The sequence below is a fragment of the Ischnura elegans genome, chromosome 1 (assembly GCF_921293095.1).
Source record: "Ischnura elegans chromosome 1, ioIscEleg1.1, whole genome shotgun sequence".
Classification (NCBI taxonomy): domain Eukaryota; kingdom Metazoa; phylum Arthropoda; class Insecta; order Odonata; family Coenagrionidae; genus Ischnura; species Ischnura elegans.
The window spans coordinates 156,067,684-156,085,764 of NC_060246.1; the positions used below are offsets into that span (position 1 = coordinate 156,067,684).

The 18,081-nt window shown below is 37.4% G+C and overlaps 1 long non-coding RNA gene across 1 annotated transcript; it reads left to right on the top strand.

Moving 5' to 3' along the window:
- The first annotated feature begins 14,029 nt into the window (after window positions 1–14,029).
- Window positions 14,030–14,954, top strand: LOC124153783. The gene is made up of 3 exons (XR_006863760.1): window positions 14,030–14,089; window positions 14,261–14,352; window positions 14,824–14,954. It is a non-coding gene; the product is annotated as an uncharacterized LOC124153783 (long non-coding RNA).
- The last annotated feature ends 3,127 nt before the right edge of the window (window positions 14,955–18,081 follow it).

Consider the following 18,081-nt stretch of genomic DNA (forward strand, 5'->3'; position numbering starts at 1 on the left):
ATTTTTTTACTACAAATATACCAATGGTACCACTTCTAAGAGGTAATTCAAAGAAATCCTCCTTAATTTCAAACATGTCACACTGCAAGATGTACACCCCTGAGTTATTTGATTCAATTGCCTTCACAATTCCTATTTTCTGGTCTTCGGTAACGAAATTGTTAAGTTTAGTCCATTTTACTTAATTGGATTAATAAGTGCAAGATTTAGGGATATTAATAGGAATCACAGAAACACTGATTGAGTATAATAGTTGATGTATTTTCCATAAAATAATAATTGTGCAGTTGTTATTTAGGTTTACTCATACAAATTCAATCTCATTCTCTTCAGAGAGGACTAATCACTCACTTTGTCCATTGAAACACTGTTTTCATTAAAACTTCCACTTATACTAGATATGCCACAATCTGAAAAAATATACATATCGATCTATCTAAATTAATGATGAAAAGTTTAAAATTCCACGAAACTATCTGTTTAAGGTAACATGATTTTAGGAATGCCAGTTTTGTAAGACTTACCAAATGAGGTCAATGCCTTATTTTTGTTAGAAGCACTGGACTTATTTTATTTAACAGCTATCACAAAGACAAAGCCCTTACAACCAAACAAGTCTTGGTTGTTAGGTTGCTAGGGAAACATGTGAACCGTATCCTGCAACGTATGCAATCGAGGTATACATCGTGCTTATTCACGGCCCATATCGAACTTCCATCGGTTAAGTTTAGACTCGAAACAGACAGATCTTATAAGTCTACAATTTTTCATGTGCCCTCCGGGATATATATACTAACAAGTCGCATTAAAGAAGCCTCCGCTTCTTGGAACCATTTATGTCAAATACCATGCTGAAAACACCAGAAAATTAGCAGAACATTACTTAAAAAAGAGTTATACATAATTTCCAAAAATTATCTTATAATATATTCTTAAAAAATTAACTTAAAATAATTATTCTGCCTGCACATAGTCGATAGCACTGACTGTCAAAGCAAGCGATTATGCCATCCCTATTTTTTAATGAATAGATGCTACCGATCCGATAACCATTTGATACGATAAATCGATTACAATGGAATTTCACCCATCTCTACGTTGAAGATCTTGTCGGAATTTTGTTTGCAGCTCTCATGGCGGAAATTGAGGAAATGGTATGATGTCCCAACGGTGGCCCAATGATAATCTATTTCGTAGGGCCATCGTTGGGGATTTCCGTTGGGCCAACAGCATAAACCGTTTCGTTGGGCCGACGAACAATATCTGCGTTGGGCCAACAGCGGAATTTGGTAGGCATATCCACCCACAATGAGCCAACCGTGACTACGGTTCCCCAACCGAGGCCCAACGGTCTATGTTACTTGGGCATGGCCAGGCAGGAGCAGGAAATTTTGTGCAATTTGGTGGTCAAGTACAAGGACGTAATTGAGTGCAAGCGCTCGGATGCGGAGTCCGTTTTAAGCAAGGCAAGATGTTGGCAGAAATTAACTGAAGAATTTAATAATCACGGATGTGTAAGCCAGGTAAGTCGACATCATATAGAATGATCTAATAATCGTATAGTTTTTTATATATAACGCTTTTGAGATCGGTTCTGGAATATATATGTAAATCAGTTCAACTGTGCTTATCTTATGATGTATTTCGGTTTTATTTTATTCGTGTAACTTATAATTTGTTATTACTTAGCCGTTATATCTTTCACGAAATGTTTCTTTGTTTTCCATTTATTTAGCGAAACTTTAGACAATTGAGGAAGGCGTGGGATAATATAAAAATGAGGAAGAAAAGGGTGCTAGCAGAGGAAGCACGACGTCGGATGGGTACAGGTGGAGGACCTTGCCCATCCACGTCGAAAGACAGCACCATCCCAGAGTTGGAAGTGGCAATTCCATCGATCGATCACTATCTGTTGTCAGTTGGGGATAGTGATCGATTGATGGAAGCACCCAGCGGCCCTGAAGAGTTTGTTATCATTGATGGAGACCTCGGAGGAGAAGATAAGTTTCATGGGTCATTGAAATTTATTCATTAATAATGTTGATTACTTATTTAATATTTTTTTCGAACAAAATTCTGTCAACTGTACACCTCAAAGTTTATCAAGACATAATTAGATTGCACTAATGAGTGGAAGTAACGTTCAAGGATACCTAAATACCCATGCACTATTTCTCTTATCCCTGGCAAAAATATACAGTGACTTTTCAGTGATGTACACAGTGAATTCAGTGACTACTCAGTGAGTTTCCCAGTGAAATGAGACCGTGATTTGCCCAGTGACATTGTGCCTGTGGGCTTGACAGTGATCAATATGTAATTGATATTTTAAGTTAGAACATAGATATATTAAGTCAAAAATTGAACAAATCAGTCAATTTAAGAATAGTTTATCTTGCCATATTTTAACTTTTATATTTTTTTTGTAAATTTCGCAGAAATTAACTTCCCGGCAACATGACCAGTGATTTGTTTTAAAATCAAGAATCACTGGCTAAGTCACAGGCTGCCACTGCCTAGGTCAGTGGATATTTTTGCCAGGGATCTTGGGTGCTGTGCTGTGCAATGGCCTTTAAAATAATCAGTTATTGATTTTCAAAGATTTTCCATGATACTATGAAACTTGTAACATAACTTTCATAAGTAATAATTCCATGTAGTCATATCTGAAAGTATCCATTTTATGATAATTATTTCTCACGTTTGCAACCAGGTTAAAGCTTTTATGCAAGCCAACGTTTCGGAAGACTATTTGTCTCCCATCCTCAAGGCTGTGTTATTTAATGGAAGTCCAATTTCAAGATTTAACCTGGTTTCAAACCCGAGAAATATTCATCAGAAGTATTCACCGCTAAAAATTAAATTCGTTTATCCATTTTATTTTTCAAAATGAAGATGCCGCTGGGTCATGGAGTGAACCCCACCAGTTGGAGGAGACACCCATAGTGGAAGCTGTGGGATCCACAGCTGTTGTCTCTGGCTCTGCTTCGAAGCCAAGGCAGGCTGTGGATACCCTAAAGTCCCCTATGGGACCTGGTCCCTCTCCACAGCAGCCAACAGACTGTGTGGGGGGAACCAGAAACACCACAGCACCAAGGGCTCTCACAAGAGCTGAAGCTCATCGAAGGGAGTTGGATGCAAGGTTAGCCAGAATCCAGACTGCCTCAGCTGATGAAGCTAAGATGAGGCAGGCTGCCGCAGAGGATGAAGCTCTTCTGCGGCAGATAAGGATTCAGGCAGCACTCGAGGAATTGGAGCATCAAAGAACATTGCATGCAATGGAAGTAGAATATAAGCGGGTATGGTATCTCTGTGGGTAGATCATTATATAACTTAGTCACTTCAGGAACTCCTATGTTAATGTATGCTTATTTGTTTTTATATCTTAATTGCATCATTTAAATTATATTATGTTTTTTATCTCTCCTGTCTTTTATGTGGATATGACTGATTCCTGAGTAACTTATAATTCATACAATGGCATACATGTTCACTCTCACAAATTCATGAAAATACTTGATTAATAATATATATACATAACTGGAGCTGCATTTTTAGTTACATTTAATAATGACATTTTGTATTTGCAGGGGCATAGTGGAAGAGTGCCTTGGAATTTTAGATGATTAATTGTGACTTTTCTTTTCTTTCTAGCAACAATATAGTAAGTGAAAGGTGCTGCTTATATTCTACTTGCAATTCCTCGAGTGCTTCAACCTTGCATCCATCTCTCCTGAGTGCCCTTGGTGCTGTTGGTTTACCTCCACTGCTGTGATTAACTCCACGTGCCTATAGCTCTGGGTGGTGCTTGTCGCTTGCTTTCGCTCCAAGCACCCTTTTCCTCACTCCCACGCCTTCCTCAACTGCTGCACGTCCATGATTATTTCTGCCAACATCTTGCATTGCTTATGACGGACTGCATGCACTCAATTATGTCCTTGTACTACCAAATTGCACAGAATAACCTGCTTCTGCCTGCATGGCCTGAAATATATTTATCTGATATGGCATGAAATTGTTTTCTTTACAATGCCTGCTTATCCCTTAATATGCATGCTGGTCAATTGGTGCTGTTTCTTTTAACTGCATTTATTTAAGAAACGTATTTATTTTAGGGGTGTGGAATTTGCAGAACTTTCCTCTGGGTCAATCAATCAATTTATTTGTCATTGGTTGGTATAAACCACCATAAACATTGTCAAGTAGTGACCTTTGAAAAATATATATTTTCATTCAAAACTAAACTGGATATTTTGAATCGTTATTCATCTAAATCATTATTTGCATCATTATCTGCACTGCAAAGTGTACAAATAGTAAAGAATAATTTTTCTATTTGATGTGAGGCATTTTGGTGTTTATTATATAGTAATAAAATTATTTTTTGGTGATACTTTAAAGGTGAGAGGAAAGTAATCATACAAGATTTTAGTCAATAATATTTTAGAAAGAAAAGGCATCAGTTGCTTGATATTTTTTTAATAATTGCAACAGCAGAGATAAAATACATAAGTTTTGGGAGAAACCTTGGTAATCGTATTGGTACCTTGCAGGTATGACAAGTTAAAATAACATATTATCTGGAAAACAAAATAATGTAATATGATGTGATACACAGTTATAGGGTGTGGGAAAGCATATAATTTTAGAGCATTAGCATTTGTTAAAATAATTACATAATCTAATCAGTTATTATCCAGTGATGATTATTATGTGCCATGGTTCAGGGGGGGCAGCATGTCCAATAACGTCAAAGGCTTGCCTAGTTAAAATAAGAAAAGCTGTAATTAGTCACAACATATGTTTAAACAAACAATTAACTTGGAATTATTTAAATAAAAAACCAATTTCCAATGAAAGGGTGGGTGGTGATATTTGGTGGAGCTGTGTGACAGCTGAAAATAATCATTGATACACTTTAGTATGTTCCACAAAACTTTTAATAGTCTGACCTAGGTTTTGACTCCGTACGATATGTCATTCTCAAATGTTAAAATACATGTTTGGTGATCTTATACTGTTTTGGAAAGGTCAAGGGGGGTAAAGACAAGTCACTTGAAGGTCTTTAACCCCTTTGACCTTTCCAAATGACTATAAATAAGCTTGCAAACTGGTATTTTAACCTTTGAGAATGACATATCATACACAGTCAAAACCTAGATCAGACTATTAAAAGGTATTGTGAAACATGATAAAGTGTATCAGTGATCATGTTCCCAAAAGCCAATTTAATTTGATACTGGATCTCAAAAGTTTACATGCACTACCATATGGACATGCTAATATTGTTTAACCCCTAAAAAAATATCATTTACCACTATGAGCAGCCAACCATTATTTGTTATCATTTAAAACCTGCATTGAATGTGTTTTATATATGCATGTACCTAACAAAATGATCATGGCATGACATTGTGCACTCTATGCTATGCTTTTGTGGCCTCTTAATGGTCTTGCATTGCTTTATTACCCTCCTGACAATTTAATTTCCTATTCTGACCCCAGACATCCCATGCTCCTATTTTCAATCATGTTACCAGAAGTTTCCCCGCCTCCCTCTTTCACCTTACAGCATTAATTTATCCTGGGATGAAGCTCATGTGCATTTAAAACTTGTTTTCCATTACAAATGGCTGAATACAATCCTAACTTCTGTCTGATCATTCACCCTCTGGAAGAGGATGGCTCTCTTCAAGGTTTCTCCTTATACCGGGAGATAATCGGTCCCTGTGTCGTTAGCCGTTTTTACAAACCTTGCCCCCTCTCTACCACGGGGAGGTGACTATCAGGATTTTCCTTTCCTTGAACCAGGGACCAAAAGGCATTTCCCTAGCTCTCCAGTACTTCAAGAGAGGGTGTGTATGTCTGTGTTTTGTGTGTTGATGTGCCCAAACAGATGCTTTTAAATAATAATAATATGCATTGACATGTCATCACTCTACCTTTATAAAGCAATGACACCTTCATTGCATATTATTATTATTTAAAATTTAACTGTGTATGATATGTGATATGTAGAGTGTAATTGAATTGTAATTGAAGTGTTGAGTGTAATGTTGCATATAGTGGTGTTGGACCTATTGATGGCGTGCAAAATGGCGGTTAATAAAAGCCCTTCTCTCAGCTGTTGCACGGAGATTTCTGTTTTGCACGGCAGGTATTGGAACATCAGCATGGGGATCTTCCAAGTGTATGTTCTCTGGAACTGGCTCCCTCTGGCTGATGGCCACGTGGTGGAGCACAGCGCAAGCCAGAATTATTTTTGCTGATGTCTGAGTGGCTGTCCTCAGTTTCATGGAGAGGCAGGGAAATCGCCTCTTCCAGATCCCAAATGCCCTCTCCACTGCAGATCTGGTAGCAATGTGTGATGCATTGTACCTGAAAAAAAATGATATGTATAAGTCCCCTATCATTTCCATGAAATCATTTTGTCACTGCACATCACCCTTTTGAATAAAAAATTGTACAAGATATTTTTTTCTCAAACCAACCTCCGCTCAGCTGGTGTGGCTGGGTTGCGCACTGGTGTATAGAGGTATCTCAGCTGTGGATACCCACTATCTCCCAGCAATAAGCCACTGACTTCGTCTCTGTCGAAACGGAGACGCAGTCGGCTATTGTGGAATATCCTAGCATCGTGCGTAGACCCAGGCCATCGACAAACGATATCCAGAATCTCCAACCTGGGACCAACAACCACCTATTACATGCAGAGTAAAGCAAATATCACTTGTATGTGTTCTATTAATGAGGTAAATAATCATATCGTTATCAAAATTAACATTTACCTGTACATTCAGGGAAAAGTATCCCTTTCTATTACGATATACCTCGGCCAGTTCACCTTCAGGACTGGTGATAGGGATGTGCGTACAATCTACACACCCTACAACCCCAGGAAAGTGTGCCACACGATAAAAAAGGTTTCTGGCAGTGGCTAATTCCTCATTTGACTGAGGAACCTTCACTACCTCTGGCAGCTTTCCGGCAAATTCTATGCTAATAACCTGCAATTTAATTGGATCAAATCATCAAACCAATGTGTTGTATGTTTTTAAAGAAGCATTAATCATTACACTTACGATGTAGTAACACGACTTAAATGTAAGTAGGTTTCCAACTCTTTTGTTCTCTTTGATCAAGGTAAAAGATAAATATATAGAGATGATTCAGAATTGTGCGCAAGGGCGTACCCAGGATCATACCGGGAGGGGGGGGCAAGCCAAGGTCTAGGGGGAGGGAACTATGTAGCAACATTAGTTTATGAGATTATTTCCTTGAAAAAGTATTTATATATTAGTTGCATATCTTGTGCACATCATTTTTCATGGGTTTAAAGAAAATTTATTCAATGCTTTCGTTTCAATTCGGTACTGGTTTTGCTTAAAGGCTTTTGCGATTTTTGCTTTTAGGGGGGAGGGGCAGCTGCCCCTCGCTGGGTACGCCCATGATTGTGCCATAATAAACAAAGTCGCATACCTTAATTATCCTCGACATTGTCGACTGAGCCGGTTCGTGAAAATCGCCGGCGACTATCTACAACAATGAAAAATACACATAAATAATTATAAATGGCGTTTCGAATTATATAAATCACGTACCATATAAATATTTATCTGAAATTCGTATAGCGATGCACATATGTAACACCTTTAGCTTATAATAAGTTCATATATAAATGCTTTCGTCAACTAATATACTTTACGTCCGGTGTTTCATGATTATTAGTTATACAGTGCGAGAAGAATAAAAGCAATGATGTATGTACGTAACAACTAATATCAATGATAAGCACACCACAACAAATATATAAGGAAAAGTATTTAAAACACTCACCTGAAAACTGCCCATGGCATAAAACCTTAGCACAGCCAGCAATTGTAGAAACCTCGGGACAGGAACGCCTCTCAAGTCGGCGTTATCGGGCCGTAGCATCGGAAGTAACACGTCGGTTACGGTTACTTTTTGGAAGCGGTACCGGACGAAGAATTCCTCGTCTGTGTACCAATCTAGTGGATTGTCTCTATCCACTAGACGGATTCTGGGTGCATATACGAAAGCATCGTCCTCAATATACCCCAAAAACTCTTCCAAATCGTTGTCATCTTCCACATTCGGGAAAGCATCCATCTTCTCATTATGGCGGAAGACACCTCAAACGCTTTGAGCCGACAACAATCTAACCTCAAAGTTTGAGTCGAGGCTGGCTTCAAAATTCGACGTTTTTGAGGTTGAGGTCGGTTTTATGATATCGCATCTCCTCCTCCTGACGACAATGAGGTGGAGGCCGGCTTCGAGGGGACTTTTATGATACGGGCCTTAAGTTTTCCCTCTTCGACCACTCCTTCTTAATCCAGTGGTTAATCTCAACTAATATACTTTACGTCCGGTGTTTCATGATTACTTCGGAACAACAATGCGTCATTTCACTTATCAATGAGGACATCGAGAGAATTAACAGTTGGGCGCAGGCTAATCATTTGGTTCTCAATGAAAAGAAAACAACAGCAATAATTATAGGGAGCAATTATTTCTTTTCCCAATTAGACCATGAAAATCTACCTAAAATAAGACTCGGTAGCTACAATATACCTTATGAGGAAACAGTAAAAAACCTTGGAGTCATATTCGATCGAACCCTTAGCTGGAAGCCTCAAACAAACTATGCGAGGCGTAAAATTTTGGGATCACTACATCAACTTGTCAGAGCGAGAGAAATACTTACACCCGACATACGAATTTCATTAGTTAAAACACTAGTCTTCCCTCACTTGGATTATTGCACAGCCTTATTCACTAACCAAGACGACGCAAACAATAATAAACTCCAATTGGCCATGAATTCAGCTGTAAGGTTTATTTACGATTTAAAAAAATGGGACCATATCAGTAACTATTACAATCACCTCAACTGGCTTAAGTATAAAGAGCGTCGCACCCTTCACATAATAACTCTAGCCTTTAGTATCTTAACGACCGGTTACCCGCCATACTTGTATGAGAAATTCATTAGAAAATCTGAGGTTCATGATATACCTACCCGAAATCATAACATTGACCTCCATATTCCAAAACATCACACGCCTCATATGAACAAATCATTCATAGTAACCGCCTCACAAATATGGAACTCTCTCCCAGCCCAAATAAGAAGCAGTACAAATATCAATAGGTTCAAACACAGCACATATGGGTTTCTGAAGAATGCCTCCTTATCCCCAAGTTAAATTTCTTTTGTTTATATTCACTTTCTTATGTTCATATTTCTTGTTTATATTCACTTTCTTATGCTCATATTTCTTGTTTATATTCACTTTCTTATGTTCATATCTCTTGTCCATATTTCTTTTGTTTGTCACCCTAAATTTTGTAATTAGTGTGTTATATCGAAGTGCGATTATTTATTATTATTTTTTTTTGTCGAAAATATTGTATTGTTTCTTTCATGTACTAGGCGATGTGCACTGTTCACATTTGACTGTATATTTATATATATTTATTTACTTTTACTTTTATTTATCTATCTCAATATGAAATGTAGCAAGATGTACTTATATTTTCTCATGGGCCCCAGTGCCTACGAAAATAAACGATATTATTATTATTATTATTATTATTTCCGCTGGTTCAAACCCCTCCTCCTATGAGCCGAGCTGGAGGAGGCTTTTATGATATGATACGGTCGTGGGATCTCCTCGTCGGCCTAGGCCGGCTTCAAACGAGGCCATCCTCAGCTCAAACTTCGAGGGGACTTTTATGATACGGGCCTTAAGTTTTCCCTCTTCGACCACTTCTTCTTAATCCAGTGGTTTGTCTGTTCCTGCTAGCACAGAGGCACAAGAAACAAGGATATTTTGTGTTGCTAAATTGCTGTCCATGAAGAAAGTGCAACATTTTTTAATCTACACAAATCACCTAGCGATGTCCCTGGTATTTTATCTTCTGTAAGACCAATACTATTTTATCATATTCTTCTTTCATTTCAGTTGAATGAGCGATTGGTATTGAGCCAAACTTGTTAACATTGTGAAGAACACATTTTAAACTACGCTTGGAGCTATCAATGAACAAACGTCAATCACTAGCTTCATATTGCGGTAGTCCCATTCCTTTCAGAAGACCTCTAACGTCTAAACAAAATGTAAGATTGTCTTCTTGAGTAAAGAAGGGTAGCAGATCCTTTTCCCTTTTGCGATAAAATTTAATTTTTGTACCTTGTTCCATAAAATTCTTTTCATGCATCCTTGAAGCTAGTAGTTCAGATGCTTCCTTCGATAAGTTCAATTTTCTAACAAGGTCGCTTAGTTCATCTTGATTAAATAGTTGAGGATTTGTTGATACTGCCTGGTAGTCACTGTCACTATCGTCAATAGAATCAGGAATGTGTTCACATAGCTCATATTCATCCTCACATACATCTGGTAATGTCTGAAATATTAGGATCGGGATTTCTTCTGAATGAGGTACCGGGCGTCTAGCTGAAGGCAAATCTGGATATTTCCACTTGAGGCGATTGTTTCGATTAATTCCCGAAACATTTACCATGCAAAAATAACAGTCGTCAATATGGTTTGTAGGTTCTCTCCAAACCGTTGTCACACCAAACTTTAAACTTTTCCTTTTTCCTGTAATCCACTACCACTGATGTTCTGTACATGATTTACACACAACATGTGGTGCCCACTTTTTACCTTGATCACCATGCTGAACACCAAAATATCCCAGGTATGCACGTTTCACAAAGTCTGTAATGTTTTTCCTATTTTCTTTTAAAGTATATTCCCCACAAATATAACAAAACACATCACAATTATTTACACAGCTTCTTCGAATTGAGCTCATTTTTAGAGGTTGCTTTGCAAAAACTTTGAGAATTTGACCATTTGTTTTCAGAAATCCCCTTACTCCTTCCTTACTCCCGCCTCTCCATTTTCAAAGACACGCTCTCATTTTACCCTATCCCCCCTTTTTAACTCTCCCCTTCTTTTCTGTGATTCTACCCACGTGTCGTTATTCTACAGTTATGACTAGGATCCTTTTCCACCGTAGGTTTCCCATATCCCTTAGTTGTATCTTTTCCCACTGTCTCCATTCTCTCCCCCTTCTTTAAACATGCCAAATCCTCCCCAACCCCTTTCTCAAAGGTATAAAGGTGATTTTCAAAGTAAATGCTGCAGAGTGATTATGAATTAGTTTATCTATAGATTGATTTAAATTTGAAAAATATTTTCTGATATATATAAAATATTTTAAAGAGTCTAATCATAAAATGCACCGTATCTAAAAAGGTAGAGCTGTTACATAAAAACGGATATCATATTTGGATTCAGCACCACACATATTGTTAATATCAGCTCAAAAACTCCCGGCACCTAAAAAAAATTTTTTTTGTTGGCCTGTGTAATATTCGTGGTTGAACAGATCAATCCAGAGTTATAAGACAGCACAGTCACTTATAGTGGATGTTCACTGGACACTCTCTCAAAGACAACTGATGAATGTGGGTGGCAAAAACAACCGGAAAACCCCAATGGACACTAACTAAGAATTCTATTTGTCGGAACCAGTGGCGGTAAGGGTCGGCAAAAAGAGAAAAAAAGCATAACTTGGGATAGGTACCGATGAATTAGGGGAAGTAGAAAAGATTCATTTCTAGTATGGTTGTCGGGGCAGAAAGTACGGAGGGTCGCAAATCCCCAACCAGCCGGCGCGGAAGCCTGCCGCTGCACGTGCATGACATTCCCTAAACCCCTCGACCACAGCCTGCCCACTATGCTTGACGGAAATCCGCAATTTTGGGGAATTCCTTTCAAAGGTATTTTATCCCATAACTCTGCTGAGGAACCTACCAATGACCTCTTAATTGTGGAATTGCCAGTCACCAATAAAGCCAAAGAAATTGTTATTTGCGACAAGATGTGCATACGTTGAATTTAGTAGCTATTTAGAGTGTAATGTGCAAAAATCAAGATGACACTTATTCATAAAATATGTATTCAAGTGACCAATGACATTGAACGGGCATTCCGTCGTCCTTATGCACGGATATCATATCCTTTCTTCGCTTAATCCCGCCGCCGTTTCGTGGCCGCCACAGTAGTGGTCCAAGTGGCCGGGAAGGATTTACATAAATATGGTTGTTAAAATTAGAATCGCAGGTTGTCGCAAAAACTGCACTTTAAACATTATTCATTGTTCTATATGCTTGTATCTATCTCACAAAGGAAATAACTCCGAGTAGCCTAATGTCGATATAAACGATATTTACCGTTAAACATTAAATTCAATGAAAAATCAACACAGTTTTTTAAAAATTATAAAAATATTAATTAACTAGTAAATTGAAACAAAAACTGTATTTATTAATTACATGAAGATCAATTTTATGGATAAAAATACTTTGAAACCGATATTTATAACAACGACTCGGTAGTGATGCCACAAATTTAGCTATTTTTAACGGAAAAAATTTGGTCGCTAAAATCACGCTGACATGCTCTACTTTGACCAGCTGTAAAAATTATAGTAACGTATTCCATACTCTGTACGGTACCCTATCTTAAAGAGTACATACTTAATAACCAATATCAACTGTTTTTGGTTGACACGCGCTAACTTTATTTTTCGACTTTAGGCGAGCTTTATTTTATTTTAGCCTACTGTGCGCCGTTGACATCGTGGGACCATTTCCGCGAACAGATAGGGGAAATAAAAACATCCTCATTTTTCAAGACTCATTTGGGCGCATTTCAAGGCGCGTTTGAAACTCGCGTTTCAGGCAGTGACTGAGGGAGTACCTGTATGCCAAGCCGTCGAGGCGGGAGAATGCAATAAAAGTTCATCGGAAGTGCAATTTCGTGTGGGAGATCTAGTTTATTTAAAAAAAAAAAAGGAAGTAATACGGCCAGGGACAACTCGGAAAATGTTTAAATATTGGGTAGTACCGTAAAAAGTGATAAAACGAGCAAGCCCAGTGAACTAAAGGATTCGCAGTAATGTAGGCTTAAATATTAAAAAAATTGTGCAAGTGAATCGATTGAATGTGTCCAGAGAGAGCGAAAATGGTGTAACCTCTCCAACCCCTCCCCCCACGCGTAGGATAAAAGTGAAAGTGCAAGTGGACGACGCGAAGAAGTCTTCCCCTCCCTCTTGGGGCTTGAACTAGCAATTATTTGGTGGCAAAATCCTTAATATTCATCTGAAAATCACGGCAGCATTGTTCCTCTCCCTGTGTCTTTCCCAGTGCAGTAACGAGTAAAAAAACGAGGTCACTGAGATCAAAAATCATGGAACAATTACCAAAATAACGATATCAGGAGCCATAAAACTAACATTGGTAGCCCACCGCAATTTGAGTACTTACCACTTCTTTGAAAAACCTTTTATTTCGAGCTCAGCCTTCCTTCCTGGTTTTCCTGTACCCTGTAGAACTATTAGGCACATAACGAAAGGGCGATGCACGGACCATCTTCAAATTTAATAGCTTTTAGCAAAATTAGACGTCTTCCAAGTGACGACCTTCACTGGTTCACCGCTGAAATGAATGAAACAGCACCGCATTACTGGACGCGCGATATGCTACCAGCGCCACCGATAAGAACTAAAAAAAAATGAATTACGTGGGAGGATTTTGGGGCCAGCCGTGGCCAAGGTGCGCATAATAGGAGGTGGTCTCAGCTGAAAGTGGGGGAGGAAGCGCGTGACGTCACGAAGTTCCACATCAGTTCCACATTGCCTTTCGCTTCCTCAGAGTTCCTAGGGTTCCTTGCATCGTGGCTCAGCCGTGGAAGCAATTTGAGGCTACAATGTACTTTGACTTGAAATCTTTGGGTAACTGGAATATGAGGTTGAAGTAACTTCATAATAATTGAGAATATTTCTTTTGACAGGTAAGTATTGTTTTGTTAAAGATAAATTCACTGGCCTTCTGAGGATCCTTTATAACAATTCCTTTCTTTTACAGAAATAGTTATCACTTCATCCTGATTCATATTATACCTATTTGAATGTGTCCGTGAGGAATATGTTTATCAGTAGTCCACAAAGATTGTTATCAATGTAGTACTTAAGGTCATTCTTCTGTCCGCCGGTAAGTTTGGCTTTTCCATTAATTCAATGCCATTCTGAAGTCCTGTTTTTAATTTTGTTTCTTTCCATAAATGTCAATTGTTTCGGTCAACCTAGAGAATTATTATGTTTTGTTAGTGATTGAAGGATATCCAGTTAACATTCCGTTATGGTTTTATTTGGAATTATTCAGTTTTTATATCTTCATGGTGAGAAGCATTAAGTTGTGGATATGATTGGAAGTGTCTATTGAATGTGAAATTCATCTACCTATTCTGCTATTTGGTAAGTTGCCAGGTTTTATACCTTATTATTTTCAGTAGTCATAAAAAATACAATGGTCATGATTGAGAAATGTATTAGTTTTTTATGATTGTAGTTATTAAATTTAATTATAAATGCAGATATTTTGGTAAATATCGAAATCTTTTTGTCGAGAAAAAATGGTTGTTGTGTAATGGTTATATCATATTATTATGTTTTATAGTTTCATTTTGCTGTTATTATTGTATATTGCTAATACTGCAAATTGAAAGTGCTCAATCATTGTCTTCTTGTAGTACAAACCTTGAAAGATGAATTAGAAACTTGAGTGATAGCATGTTTGATAAAGATCCAAAGGTTTAGAATGTATGATGATTGATGATGCTGACCATTTACTGTATATATCACTCTGATGATATTCATTGAATTATTAAATTCTTTGTTTTTTTGGTCTAATCAAGCTCAGTAATTAATACACATTCTCAATTACAGGTTCAGCTATTCCAGCAACAATTAATGGAATATGCGTGGCGGCTTTCATCTCCTTTTCATGGTTCTCTCACTAATTTGAAACTTTTTCAATAGAATTGTTTCATCATTTGTACTTAACATTTATTTTTAAGTTGCTTACCTTGCATTGATTGTATAAATAATATTAAGTATCTAATAACTAATATGATATCTTTTAGTTTCAATGGCGTTCTTATATCATTCTGAAAATGTAACATTTGACATGTGTGTACATTATATAAGTTTGAAAAATGAGAATTGTTTTCGTTTTTAACACCTATGTCTGTGATTCCATTTGATGCAGCTGTTATCCATGCGGCAACTCTCATGAAAAGCACATGTACTGCATGTTAGGTTGTGGTTTCCGTAGTTGTTCTTGTCTTATTTCGGGGAGTGATAATATTTCTGATTCTCAGCCCTTAAAATTGATCAGATTCGTGCTCGATTCTGTTCATTGCACTACCTTAATGGAAGTTTACTTGGAAATTATGTGCGGAATAACTTCGATCTTGTTTCTCAGCTTATGTTTTTATTTCCTAAGGCTAAAATTATTCCATAGTAAGCATTGCTACTTTGTGGGCATGAGATTAATACTTGTACTTTCAGATATGATTTACCATGTTAATACATATATAAGTTCCATACCCGGAAAAACGTCCTGTAAAAGCATCAAAACTTGTCTTAAGGCACGCTTATAGTTTTCCCTTAATTACTTTTTTGTGGCGAATTAACTGCTGCTGGTGCTGACTTAGCTCAGATTACGGTCTTCAATTAACAGAGGATATTTATTTTTAGCCAAAATAATAGTTGTGACACATATTTACATTACATGTAAATGTTTTATCTTGATATCAATAGAATTCCATTTGCGATTTTGGAGTGGCAACGAATCTGCAGTCCTGGTTTTCAGTTTAAATTCTACAGCTAAAAATACTTAAATAAAATACGTGTTTAACTATTTTTTTACGGTAGCTTATTCCTCTTATGAGTTTATAATTTCAAATAGCATGATCATAACGATATTTTACTGGTGAAACTATAGGATGTAGAATACGATAATTCTGCTTACTTTGCTAGTCTTCTGATGCGATTGAAAAGGAAACATGGACATTCCGGAAGAATATACAACGTAATCTGATGGCCAATAACGATATTTTTTGTTGTAACTCATAAGAATTTGATGCGGAAAGGCGATATCACGACCCGGTTCCTGCTTGTTATTCCCTGGCATACGCTAGCATACGTCTACGTTGGGAACTTCGTGACGTCACGCCCGCACGGAGTTTCAGCTGAGACCACCTCCTATTATACGCACCTTGAGCCGTGGCCACCTTTAATACAGGCCGGAACATGCAATTTGGTGGCAGCGCTTTACGTGACGTCAGGGGTCCTACTCTGCACATCGCCTGGGGTCCGGTGGATCGGCCTCACAGCTGTTGACGTTGCGTGATGTCAAAACAAATGGACCTCCGTTCACCTTCCCTAAAGTTAAGCAAAAAACTACAGCAGGGTTGATCTATTCGAGTGGTTATATTTCGTTAGCTATTTGTATTTTTTTTATTTAAAGTAATTGTGAGAACTAATAACAAGGCAAGGGATACGAGAGATTTTGCACAGAAATATATTAAAGTACTTCGATCGACGACCCAGAAGTTCAGACCAAGATGGAAATACCATTTAGTTTACTACTTGTGCCATAGGTTGTTTATATAGAAGAGCACCCTACAAAATTTATTGAATAGAAATAAAGAGCGGTTTTAAAATAAAAATCTTTTCACCTCCTTGAATGCACTTCTTTGAAAAACATAATAAATTAACACGTCAAAAAGAATTGCGTAATTTTCTGGCACCTTTCGCCGCGTATTTTAGGAAAGAAAAAAATAAAAGTTCAACAATATTTATTTGAAATAAAAATCAGATATAAATATTTTCCGGCAAACATTTCATAATTTCATAGAAATGCCTCAACGAATAACATTATACAATAACTCTAGAACTCACTCAAAAAGAAGTTTTAGCTGCAGAGAAAATTATTATATTGTTCTAAATACCACATATAAATATAATCTCACTCAGCACTCATGGATTTTTCAATATACCTACTTTATTGGAAGGCAGCTAGACGTCAATATAATAAGTCTTTTCAATATGAGAACTTATATCGTCATTTCCTCAGTAGTCGTTTCTTGTTCCGCTGATTCATACATTATTAGTTCATTTCATTTCCAAGAAATGCTTCATCTTTAATAATCTCCACAGATTTTCATACTTCACTGATCACAATAAGAAGTTTTACCTGCAAGTGAAAGATGGATTAGTTCAAAAATACCACGTATAGATATGATATCACTCACGTCAGTACCCTTGGATTTTCAATATACCTGCAGTATTGTAAGGCGGATAAATGTCAACTAAGTTAGCCCCATTGATATGAGAACAAATATTGACATTTTATCAGATGTTCTTTCATGTTCCACTGAGTCATACAATATTTGTCGATCCCATTTCCAAGATTTACATGATATCTACTTATGTTCACTGTTTTTCATAGTTCACTGATCACGATAAGAAGTTTTACCTGAAAGGGAAAGACTAATTAGTTCAAAATACCACTTATATATTCCATATCACTTACAATTAGAGGCAATTAATTTTCCAATGTATCCTCAGCATTGGAAGGCGACCAGATGCCAAATTAGCATGTCTTTCGGAAGTAAAGACATATATTGTCATTTCATCAGCAGTCCTTTCCTATTCCATTGATTTTTACATTATTTCCTGATATCATTTCTTAGAAGCACAACTCATCTACTTATGTTGACAGATTTTCATGGTTCACTGATCACAATAAGAAGTTTTAAGAAGAAGGGAGGGCCTGAAACACTGTGGGAGTAGCACCAAGCGACAACTTAGGGCGATCTATTTCGTAACTTTCCACTTCACCGTTCTTATCCATGTAAGTTACACGGTGTAAGATATCCCGCTCAGAAAAATGCTTAAGCAAGCTATTGCGCTTGTAGGAGGATTCCAATCCTTCCGAGGGACATTCTTCAGCCACTTCGACGTTTGCGACGAAAGTTTGCGACGCCGGAAATTACATTGATTTTTCGTTCGCGCGGCAGGGTTCGTCTCCGCGCGTCGGGAGTTGTATTAGCCGTACGCGGTAAGGTTATTGAAACTGTATGGGTTTTAACGCTCAACATTTACCGTTTTTATGTTTTGCTTCAAGACACCGATTCT